Source organism: Lytechinus pictus, chromosome 3, assembly GCF_037042905.1.
Source record: "Lytechinus pictus isolate F3 Inbred chromosome 3, Lp3.0, whole genome shotgun sequence".
Taxonomy (NCBI): Eukaryota; Metazoa; Echinodermata; class Echinoidea; order Temnopleuroida; family Toxopneustidae; genus Lytechinus; species Lytechinus pictus.
This window is the reverse complement of record NC_087247.1, coordinates 56,813,886-56,824,248: the sequence shown is the minus strand read 5'-3', so window position 1 is coordinate 56,824,248 and position 10,363 is coordinate 56,813,886.

Genomic DNA, 10,363 nt, shown 5'->3' with positions numbered 1-10,363 from the left:
GACATCATCATTATCATGGAGTGGCCCATTCTTCTAAAGGGGTGACCTAGATATTAAGAAAAAAATGGATGATTATCATTGAAATTCTGTCAACACTACTCAATCAAAAACTTAAAGTATGAATAACATATGAAAATTTGTCATGTGTTACAAAACTAATAACCGATTTATTTTACATTTTTCCCGATTTACACCAATATTTTAAATAAGGCTGCGCTCTAAAACTGTCACTAGGTGGCATCTGCATTGGCAGAGCTTTATAATGTTGAAACAGGGAAATAGAACCTCCCACTTCCCCTAAGGCCTAAATGAAAATGAATCGAGGCATGGCATGGTCATGGATCATCAAGACAAAACACTCATATCATATCAGCATGAATTTCTGACAATTAAGTCCACCCAAACAAAAAGTTTATTCCAAAGGGAAAACTTCGGGAAAACACTATCAAGCACAAATACCGAAAGTTTTATCAAAATTGGGATGTAAAATAAGAGAGTTTTGACATTTTCAAGTTTCGCTTAATTTCAAACAGCAGACTGTTGCCCGGGGGGGGGGGGCACTCGACCAAAAAAGAGGTAGGGGTGTGCCGCGGGCGAGGCAAAAAACGGGGGCCTTGGAGCGGGCTTCGGAACTACAAATGTTTGTGAAAACGGGGGTCCTCGGAACGGATCTCCGTATCTCTGTAGCTGTGAGTGCGTATGCATCCCTATATGGAACGGGCAATCGTGCATGACGCAGCTAGCGCGGCCTCCGCCGGCTGCGCTCTCGCTTAGGCGATGGTCGAAAAGCGCTCTACGGCCGCTTTTCACCAAATTGCAGCTCCTTGTAGCAAATCAATGCGACCGGAACGGCGTAACGAAAAATATGCGAAGCTTTGGAACGGATTTCTTTCTTCTTTTTTCTCGATAAGAAGGAAATGCTATGCCTTGGAGCGGCTTTCTTTGTTCTTTTTCTCAAAAAGACAAAAATGCTATGCCTTGGAACGGAAATTTGAGTGTAAAAATGGGGGTCCCCTCCGCGGCACATACCCACTATGCATTATATACTGAGTGCCCCCCCGGGGACTGTTGGGTTATATCCCGGGGGGGGGGGGGCACTTACATTGACGAGTGGATACCATGCGCGACCAAAAAAACACGTAAAAAGGATGTCTTTTTCAAGATAGGGCACGTTACGTACGTAACGTGATAAGGGTGTCAAAAACACAAAATTAATGAAAAAAGGGTATCTATTTCGCTAGGAAAGTTACGTGTTTAGGGTCAAATTTGCGGGGATGATAAAACAAACATAAAATGTTAAAAAGGATGTCCTTTTTGCCCCAACACAACGTGTTTAGAGTCCGATTTGCGCGAGGTGTGGAAGGTACTAAACCAAATGATGTGTAAAGGTAAAACCGACGACCGAAGGACCCGTGACATAACAATAAAATATTCCTGTACTTGTTTAGGGGTTCATTTCAGGGAATACTTGTCAACATGTAGTATCGTTTTGTTTCCAATACTTGTTAAGGGTAGGGTTTTACACGCCAACACGCATTTTCAGTATATAGAAAATACGTGTTTAGGGTGCTTTTCGAGACCCCATGGTCGCGCATGGTATCCACTCGTGAATGGAAGTGCCCCCCCCCCCCCCGGGGTTATGGGGTCGGGACAACTCGGACCACGGGACATCTCGGACCGCGGGCCGAGTTGTCCCACCCATTTCGAGATTTTTTTTTCACAAAAAAAAAAGTAATAGAAAGTGAAGAACATTACCAACAGACCATATCTCTAGAAAATCATTACAAGAAATTTCGAATTGACGGAAAAATAGACGCAAGTTTGTGGGGAAAAAATCACGAAACGGGTGGGACAACTCGGCCCACGGTCCGAGATGTCCCGTGGTCCGAGTTTTCCCTGATTCGGGGTTATATCCTGCATGGTCGGAATGCAAATGAGGGAACTGGTAAGGTCACACACTCATTATTTCTTTGGATATTATTACATGAAATATTCTTATTTTCTTCATATTGTCCTGAGAAACAATTTTGTCCTTCCTGAAGTACCATTGTTTAGAATAGTGAGGAACATCATCGACTCTCACTTTGCTCATTTTGTCACCGAGAAATGCATATATCCGTTTTGTGGAAAAAATAAAGCGAAACTTAAAAATGTCATAACTTTGAATTATTGACCTGATTTTGATGAAATTTTCAGTGTAATGCTTTTGTTTGATTTTTCTCAGTGATTCAAATCAACAGTTTCTGGGGTGGACTTCATTGACCTTTAATAATGTCAGTTATAAAAACTAACAAAACATTCAGTGTCATGGTATATTCTATAGATTGCTTTATATATCGGAACGGGTATTATATTTCCTTTGTATTTTTAGAGTCGGCGTGATCATCAGGATTTAACAAACTCCCGTCTCTGGGTTATCATGTCGTGAGATATTTTTTTACCCTAATCTATAGGGCCCGACCTCAAAGTCCACTTAACCCTCACCCCTTTATTGGTGGAACACTGGCTCAAGCTGGGCCCCATTGTAAACAAAAGTTTTGTTAAAGTGATAGTAAGAATCTCCCTCATTACCTTATAATTCTTTTCTTCTACTTTATTCCAAAATACTGTAATACTATTCTTCATTAAATAGTGATTTACTTTTTTATAGGCCTAAGTGAGATAATTAATGAGAATTGGAACATAGTTAAATTATTTTTTCTTCATTTCTCTCCTTTACAAAAATAATTTCCTCCCAACTATTTAAAAGTCTGAAAAAAATTCGACACAGATTGTGTAAGATAGAATAAATATTTAATTTTCTTTATCAAGAAATGAACACAAGTTGACCGTGACACCCACTTTGTCTATACTTTCTATTTTGGTCTCATCTCACTGCCTAATTATAGTACTCTTCTTCCTCCAAGTTTGTATAACCATTGGGTCTAGTTGCCATAAACCATTTTGTCTAATTTCCATTCAGACTATAATTTAGGCTAACATCCACTTGGTCCTATAGGCCTACTAATTTGTAATACATGTAATATCATGAGATGAGCTGCAGGCCTGAGATTTTTAAAGCAAATTTTAATTTGAAAAATTGCAAAAATAAAAGTGGACTAAGTAAAGAAAAGATCATCTTGGCATGGCATATGACAGTTGGACCAAGTGTTACAGTTGGATCAAATGGCAACGAGACCAAATTGATAGTAGATGATATTAGATAAACTGATAATTAGACCATCTGTTAATAGACCAAAGTGGATACAACCCATTGTGTAATGCACACACACCGTGAAAGGGAGGGGGGGGGGGTGGTCACTCAACTACACACATGTGTGACCAGAAAAAAAATTGAGCTGAAAATTGAAGTTTTTGCTTGTTGAGAAATGCACCTGAATATGGGTATGTTTCTACATGGAATTGCAAACCCCAATGCAAGGGAAATGCTATGTAAACAAATTTAACAGTAGCATTTAGGGTACCTTCCTGGGGTATATTTTCCCATTTATTATTTAGGATTTTTGTGTGAGAACATTGGGGGAAAAAAATAAGCCTGATTGTAGGTACATTTAGTAAATGAAATAAACAGAACAAAAACAAATAAATATACCCAATAATCTAGAGTTATAATCAGTACAGACCTGTATAAAAGTATAGACTTTGAGATGGGTCGAGTTTCAAGCTGGTGATACACATGTAGTGTTTGGAATTTGTGTTAGGTCTACAGATGTATTATACTTCTATGTAAATCACCAGAATATGTCATATACCACCATCACTACACACTTTACCAGCTAAGAACATACAACAGAAATACTTGATATAGTGTTAATATTTTTCTTGTTTAAAAATAAAGAGGTTATCTCTTTAAACCCCAATATACAAATCTTGCAAGTTTGTACAATAAACATGAATACATTATAAAACAAAAGGTACTTGTACCTCTCAAGGGATTAAAAAAAATCACAAAATATGGTTAGGTCATATATGGACTCACAACATAGTAATAAATATTCACCCTCTAATGGAGTACTAGATTTTATATAATACAAAGTATACATAATTCATGATTATATTTTATCACACTCTGGATGTATTCCCTAATATTCACTTTATGAATCTATGATAGTACTGACAATATCATGTAGTAATCATAATCAAGGGTTCACAAACAGACAACCTAACAGTCTTTATGAGAGAAGAGATATCGATTATTTTTTACCTCGCAAATATAGTTGAGATGTGGTGAAGTGTGAGTTTGTTTTAAATAGGTGAAAGGGAGTTAAATTGTGTTATGGTTTTCAAAATCTCTAGGTTAGTTATTTGTTAACAAAATTATAATCACAAAATGGCCCATCAGTGAGCTACATCATTATGTTTGCTCACACTTTGAATGTTATAAGTGCCTTAAGGTACACAGAAGGTGGTTTCAGACTGCCTCGAAGTTCGTCAGTTCCAGGTATTCTCTGATTGGGAAATTAACCCCGATCAGAAAATACCAGGTATTTTGGTAAAAGGAAAGCAAACTACGCGTAATTTCCCCAAAAGAAAATACCCACTAAATAGTAGGTACTTGGCGAAATTACGAGAACTTTCGCGGGGATTTTTCCAAGGTCGCAGGTATTTTGGCAATGTGAAAGCAATTTACGGGAACTTTTAGCCCAGCGTGTCGTTGGGCGCGGGCGCCGTGGGTGGCTGCTGGGCTAGTGGTTTTGAATCTCGCGCCTTGCCTGCTTATTAGACCATACTGCGCATGCTCCTATAACTTCAGGAATTTATCCCGAAGGGTATGTTTTGGGGCGGTGTGAATGCAGGAATAATTAATGGGTATTTATTAGCCTAAAACTGTTCTCGTAATTTAACGGGGATTCTTGTGATCGAGGCGGTTTGAAACCACCTAGAGAGTGGTAGATGCATTTATAAAGCTGATTACATCAGGCTCTACTGTACTGATAACAAAATAATTTCACTAAAGGATGATGACAATGACACTGAGAGTTAAAATTCTTTAACATTTCATAAACAAGTTCATCATCAGCACAACAATTATAAAAGCAAATAATGATATATTTTTCTTCCAGGGGATATATATATATATATATATATATATATACATAATATGTATTGAACCCTCTGAAGCCAAGGGGGAGGAGGGGGTGGCCTTATTAATCCCCTCAACATTTTTCACCAAAATTATGTTACACAAAACATAGAGCCACAACATTTAATAACTCTTTCTGTTAAGTCTCATCCAACTAATAAGAACAAAATCATGACATGGATGCCAGATCCAAAATTTCATGTACAAATCCGATGCAAATTGTGTATGTAGCCAATCTTCTTAAATGTATCATTGTTTCCTGGGTCATTCTCAAAAAAATGTTACAATTCACAAAAAACGTGTCTCGACTATCTTATGGCCGCTAGCTTCACAACCCTGAACATTTTCTACAAAAATTTTATCAAGAAAATGACAATAATAGACTAGCTCCACAAAGCATATGCGACCAGTAACTAGTAAAGCTCTAATTTTATTACAAAAGCCTTTTATTTTTGTTTTTTGTTAGAATCGACACTGTCTCGGGTCAGTTTTAGATTTTACTATCATTCTCTTTCCTGAGTAGTCTGTATTTCTTACCTACATTAATGTCTGGTGAGGGCAGCTTGGTGTAAACATCTGACATACTGCGCTTATCCTAGTATTTGATGTTCCCTTTGTGATTAATTTCACTTTTAACTTTGTCCCTAATTCATTTTAACCTCCGTAACGAATACTGCCACAAGTTTTTTCTCCCTTTCAAACTGAATCATATTATGTGATAATGTGTCTGCAGGTAGAGTGTTATTCATTAATAAATGATTGATAGGGAATTATCATATATGTTTCCTGTATTACACGAAAATAAAGGACTATTCTTAAAAAATGAAATGTATGACTAAACAGCTTTAACATCCGTAACGCACCTTAAGAAAATATGCACTTTGGCAGTTCTGTTAAGGATTCAGTATTATAAAGGATAAGAGACACCTTTCATAATAAATACAATTCTTAAAGGTAGGGCTGCTAAATAAGGACCACGTTGGACCATAAAGCATAAAGACATTAACTTCCGTAACGCATTAACTTCCGTAACATTTTTTCTTGAATATGCTACAAATTTGTGCTATACTGAATCACTCCGGATCATACAGATATAAATCATATAAGGTACCCTCCACCTACTTACCCATAAAAATAATAGCTATTCATCCATGTCAAATTATTATTACACACCTTATTTTTAACATCACTTTGAAAAGAGGGAAAATTGCCAGCGAAAACAATTTCCCGAGAATTATATATGATATTTAATGCTTTTGGAGTTTTAAATAATTCATACTACAAATTTTGAATATTGGCATCTCCTTTAGAACTTAAAATTTATAACTTCCTTTGATATATAATGTGCATTAACTTCCGTAACAATTACTGTTACGGAAGTTAATACACTTCTCTGCTGTACTTTGCTGAGATTGATAGTACGATTCTCGTTTCAGAATAGGTGACATGACTTTGTCTAATGCTGAAGTCGGCAGAAATGGTGTAGAGAAAGGGAAGGAGAAAAATTAAGCTTTCATGGACAGGGAAAGAGAAAGAAAAACTGTTTGCAATGACTCATGATGAGGATTAATGTATCACCGATCAAAAATGTGAGCGCAAAGCGCGAGCTAAAACTTGTGTATAATTTAACCTGAAAACTTGAAATTCTATAGCATTTTTGCAAAAATGATCAGGATGTTATCTGAATAAACTATTAATGCGAGTTCAAAGTGCTAGCTGATTTTTTTTTCGTATTCTGACTGAAAGCTTGACATTTTAAACACTCTTTGTACCAATCACAAGGATGGGTATCTTAATTGAAGCGACTGTAATTTTTTTATTTTTTGATCTGAAAACAATAATTTTTGGACGTTTTAATTTGAGAACAAGATATATATATCCAATAAACAATTATTGCAAAGGTAAAACGCGCGCTTTTTGAGGTTTAGTCCCCAAAACGGGACATTCTACTAACTTTTGTAATCATAAAAAGGATGGGTGTCTTGCTAAGGAAATGATGCGCAGCGAATGCGAAGCGCAAGCTGAAAATATGTGTCATTGTGACATTTTAAGCACGCTTTCAAATAAAGAGGACATAAATTGAATAAAAAATAATTTCATGAAATAGAATGCAAAAGAACAAGTGGGGTTTACATGTATGTACACCATCAATCAACTCTTAATATTCATGAAGATGTGCATAGACCAAACTGTTTAACCAAAATAATGCAAATCTTTAAAATGGCATAACTTCGTTATTCTGTGATTATTGTGATCATATTTGCAGTATTTTGTTTGTCTGAGTATTATCTGTTCAGATCATATTTTCCAGCCTGGATGACACCCTTAATGTGCATGAAAAGCGCTGAAATAATCGATATAGGCCTACTGACATGAAAATATGGAAAGGGGTATTTCAAACACTCACGGTTTGTTGGATTTATGAATGAAATACGTATTTCGATAATCAAACATTTTGGCTATTCAGCATTTTTTTTAAATCACGAACAGGATGCATAATTGCGTATCTCGAGGAAACAAAATAATGAAAACAAAATCGCGATTAGATCATATAGATTCCGTTAATAATTTTTGTATTTGTGAATTTTTAGCCTCTTGTTTCATTCACCTTACTTTTTTATTATTTTTCCCCCATGTCCTTTTTTATATATATATTTTTTTCTTCTTTTTTCTATCTTTTTTGGCTATTGGCAAGCGGCGGGATTCCTCGTAACCCAGAGAACTCATCCTGGTTACGAGACTGCGATTGTTATCGTTTTTTGCCAGAAACTTTAAAGATGAACTGCAATTCTGTGGCCCGGTTATTCGGTTTTCTCATTCCAACTGTGAACAAGAACGACAATAAAATTACAGTTTCCGTTTCCTGTTATGTTTTTCACATTTTTTTTTTTTGGGGGGGGGGGGGGGAGCGGGGTGGCAAATTAAGCTATGCGTTCCACATTTATCTTTATTTAAAAAAAAAGGTTATACGAATACCTATATATGGATTTTCCTTAGCTAACAAATAAATACTACAATTTTTAACTCGATTTAACTTCCGTAACGAGGATTGACAAGGGTAAATGCCACTCGAGGATTTGATGGTAAAGTATCTTGGGATTCCCAGAATTGGTCATGCATTGCTTACGATCTTGCTTAGGATTACTTAGGGCCAAAAACTTTTAAGATGAACTACAATTTTGTAGCCCGGTTATTCGGTTTTCTCATTCCAACTGTGAACAAGTACGACAACAAAAATGACAGTTGTCCGTTTCCTGTTCTGTTTTTAAAATTTTTTATTTGGGGGGGGGGGGGGAGTGGGAAAATTAAGCAATGCGTTCCACATTCATCTTCAATAAAGAAATAAAAAATGTTATACCAATACCTTAATATGGATGTTCCTAAGCTAACAAAATAACTATTGCAATTTGTAACTTGATTTTAACTTCCGTAACGAATGTTGACAAGGTTTAATGCCATCGAGAGGATTTAACGGTAAACTATCTTTGGATTCCCAGCATTGGTCATGCATTACTTAGGATCTAAGGTTTAGGATGAAAGTTATTTTAAGGTGGCCTTATTCAAATTATGAACATTAAACTGAACGAAAGATGTGCAATGATTTTTATGGTACTTTTTGTTAAATGTTATTTGGTAAAATCCTGCTTCTGAAAAACAATATTGAATATTTTTTCTATCTTGCAAACATTTTGGCTTCAGTAAATAAAATTGTTGATACCACACTAAAACTAAATGGTGTGCATTTCTATTTCAATCATTTCAAAAGTGAATTAATTGAGTAACATAAGTGAGCAATGCTAACGATTAACCTCCGTAACATTTATATACAGTGCTTGAGTTAATCCGGTCAGTACTTCAAATTGACGCAACAGCGACTTGCCCCTTTTCTGTTGCCACTTTCTCATACATGGTTCTTTCACAACATGTATCTTTCAACCCATTCTGTAGACTTCATTTTCACGATTTTTCCCCCCATCAATTGTAGCATTTTTCTGAGAATGACCCTCCTTTCTGATTAGAAGAAATTGATTTCATATCATTTATGACTGAAATTGTGTCAATAACCATTGCAATTGAAAAAAAAAAACATCAAATAAAAACACAAAGAAATAAATCAGATGAAAAAAACAATAAAGAACATAAGAAAAAGAATGTACATTTGGTGAAATAAAACCATAAAACAGAGCATCAGTAGAGGCAATACAGAGGATTTATATAAGATATTATTCATGAAACTTAACATACTGTATAAATAACATACACTTGTATATTAAAAAAAAAAACAAGTTAGAAATTCGGTACCATACAAGATAAGCACAAGGTCTTTCATATTTTTGCAGAATACACTGAATTTTAGTCACCATGATTCATATAAATACACCTCCATAAATGAGAGCTTGGTTGCAAAGGGGTTTAGGTCCACTTTGGACCATTCCAAGAAAAATCATGTATTTTTGTTGATAAACTTTATTTTTTTCTTCTTTTTTTTATGTTTGGTGTATGATTTGAAAATGGGATGTTTTAGTACCATTTAATCCCCTTTAACAACAGGATTATTTATCAGATTAAACAAACAATGCGAGCGACAGGAATGGCGATCACACATAGGCCCCGCAAATTATGTATCATAAAGTTATGAAACATACATCTTATGTAATATAACATGTTATACATGTATATAATGTATATACATATATCAGTGGTATATTGATACCACAGTAAGAGTTTAGTTGCAAAAGGGGTTAGGTCCACTTTGGACCATTCCGAGAAAAACCACGTTTTTTATTCTCACTTATTGCAATATTCTTATGAGAAACTAAATTGTCATGATGTACTACCCTATCATGTGAACATAAAATTGGATATAAAAGAAATCTACCTGTCTTCAATTTTTCTATATATTTTTTCCAAAAATTATCATTATGGACCTAACCCCTTTTGCAAAAAAACTGAAATAAATCCAATCTTTTTTAATAAAAAAAGTGATTTTTCTTTGCCACTTTTATTCACATTTTAATGTGAATTTCAAATTTTCTTTGGTTTCATTACGGCAACTAAAAATCTATAGATTTTCAGAAGAAAACAATAAAATTTATGAAAAATGGACCTAAACCCCTTTTTGACAAATGAGCTCTTCAGAAGAGTTTGGTTGCAAAAGGGGTTAGGTCCACTCCAAGTAAATCATTTTTTTTTAAATTCCATATTGCAATATTCTTATGCGCAACTAAATTTTCATTATACCCTACCATGTGAACATTAAATTGGGTATAAAAGAAATCT